Raw genomic sequence first — 2,637 nt, 5'->3', positions numbered from 1 at the left:
AACCCTTAGCAAACATCCAGACCAAAATTATAACAGAAAATCTACACGATTCAGAAAACAGTGATTTTAAGCCACTTATGAACACTAGTATTGTTTCATACCTACAAATATTCACATAAATGAAGATCGTATAACATATATAGAGATATAGAGATATAGATATGACTACAAACAAACACAGAACCCAAAACAACCCCCTTGCAACACCATCCACCACTAAGGCAACTCTTTTTTGTCACTTTTCATCCCATTACCAATTTACCATACATACATAAACCGAAACATACCCTCATCAACCCATACACCATTGAAGCACCATTGAAGGTAAGTAACATTTTGCACCATCGAACCTCATAATCATATACATGCTGTGAACAAAATTGTGTGTTTTGTTTTCCCTGTGCCTTGAATCATAAAGTTTATCGCCTTTTATGCAGCCATGAAAGCTGAGACACAAAAAAGAACATCAACATGAGAATACTGTATCTGTATCAGTATCAAACAAGTTATAAGTATACAAATTTCATGGTGAGTAATACCTCTCAGAAGGAATTCATCTCAAGGCAATAAGTTCGCCTCTTAACCAACATTCTTGCAGCAGTTCCATAAGGCTCTTCAAAAGCAGATGAAACCCATGATCCATCAGAAACTTCCTTCTGTGTTGTTGATTGCTCACTAGGCCTAATTGCTACTAATGTAGCCCCTTTGAGCACAGTCCCATTAGGTAGTTCCAGAAATGGAGCATACCAAAGCTTCATGTTCAAAGCTGGGACTAGAGTTCTTTTTGAAGCTGAAGAAGCTGATAACGGCTTCACCCTCAGTTCTTCTAATTGTTCCTTGTTCATACACAAGACACCTTGTCTATCTGCATCTGTCAAAACCAAGGAATCTAATGTCTTATGCTCTGCGATTATAGGTTGAAGCAAGTAGTGCCTTGCTGATGCTGCGATCAGTGAGCTTATCGTCCATACTACCCTTAATTTCAATCCACCATTGGTGTAAAACGATTCCGGTATGCTTCCATTATCTTCAGTTACAGCCCCAGCTCCACATACTCGATCGTAATTGGTTTCGCTGGATGTAAAATTCTGGGTGGGGTGAATCACGGAGGATGCGCCGAGCATGACGCAATTATCAAGGGTGGATCCGAAATCCGCCCTCCATTTCAACAGTACATCGTCTTCGATACCTAATTCGCCGCTTGGAAGTTCGATTTTAAGGAACCGAATCTCTTCGAAGTTTTTGAGAACTTGAGTGGGAGAATGGTGCGTAACTCCACCTCCATGTTCAAGATCATCATCAGCATCAACGTTGTTACCGACAGATAAGGAGGATGAAGATCTCTTGGGACCCAAAAAGTTTCCAAGAGCTTGGATGGGCTTAACGATTCCACCAAAGACGAGACGAACAAGACTGGAAAAGGGCCCACGAGATTTATCGGAGGCACCGGAGGCGGAGGTGGCATCGTCGTCGGAGATAACACAGTCGACACGAACAACAACGTTTTCGACCTGTGGAACAAGGGTATGAAATCGCTTGGAAACAACGCAACAACGACCTAAAGCCTTGACATCACCGATCTTGTTGAAGACCAAGAGGAGGAGAGAGTCCGGTAGATGGTCGAAAAGGTCGAGTGGTTCCTCCTCCGTGTAGGGGTAGATTTTGGTGGTGAGATCTGGGCGTAGAGAAGACATCATAGCTATCTAACAAGAAGAATTGAGAAGGAAAAGGAAAAGGGATCTGGGATTTGAAGAATCGAAAGTATAGAGGATTGGAATGAAAGGGTGAGGGAGGATCTGGTGATGGTGGCAAAGTGTAAGGCGCATTGAATAGAAAAGAAGAGAGAGAGAAATGGTGGAGGAGATGAAGAGAGAGAGGGAGGGAGAGATATTGATTTGTGCGTGTACGGGGGATAAAGATGGAGAGAGAGCTGATTCCCATCAATAAATATCTCTATAATTTCTTGACTTACGGGTCGGGGCAGGATATCTTTTTATGCATATGATAAAATGGGTTGGGTTTTAGTTACACCCGTTATGTTATATATATATATATATATATATATATATATATATATATATATATATATATATATATATATATATATATATATATATTCAAGTTCATTTGAGACCATTCTAATTTTGTGAGACCGTAAGATCAAATCTAAAAATAATTTTAAAATGCAAAATAAATGGAAAAATCCAAAAAAAAAAAATTTAAATATTATTTTCGGAACTTGAATTAACTAAAAAAAATATATAAAAAAATTAAAAAAATTAAAAAAAATTCCGTTTTTTTTTTTTTGAAAAATACGTGAAATATTCTAAATAAAATATTACATTGACATATTCTAAAAAATAATTTTAAAATGTAAAATAAATGGAAAAATCTAAAAATTCTTTTTTTAAATATTATTTTCGGAACTTGAATTAACTAAAAAAAATATATAAAAAAATTAAAAAAAATAAAAAAAATTCCGTTTTTTTTTTTTGAAAAATACGTGAAATATTCTAAATAAAATATTACATTGACATATTCTAAAAAATAATTTTAAAATGCAAAATAAATGGAAAAATCTAAAAATTCTTTTTTTAAATATTATTTTCGGAACTTGAATTAACTAAAAAAAATTTA

The 2,637-nt window shown here is 35.5% G+C and overlaps 1 pseudogene across 1 annotated transcript; it reads right to left on the bottom strand.

Annotated features, from left to right (window-relative positions):
* Positions 1-307: 307 nt before the first annotated feature.
* On the bottom strand, positions 308-1,842 carry LOC145041545 (F-box protein At5g46170 pseudogene; annotated as a pseudogene). Its single transcript, XR_013680270.1, has 2 exons — positions 540-1,842; positions 308-446 (listed from the first exon to the last, which is right to left on the bottom strand). The product of XR_013680270.1 is annotated as an F-box protein At5g46170 pseudogene (transcript).
* Positions 1,843-2,637: the final 795 nt, after the last annotated feature.

This window comes from Lactuca saligna, chromosome 4 (assembly GCF_052625555.1).
Source record: "Lactuca saligna cultivar CGN05327 chromosome 4, ASM5262555v1, whole genome shotgun sequence".
In the NCBI taxonomy this organism is placed as follows: domain Eukaryota; kingdom Viridiplantae; phylum Streptophyta; class Magnoliopsida; order Asterales; family Asteraceae; genus Lactuca; species Lactuca saligna.
This window is presented reverse-complemented; position numbering and strand designations above follow the sequence as displayed.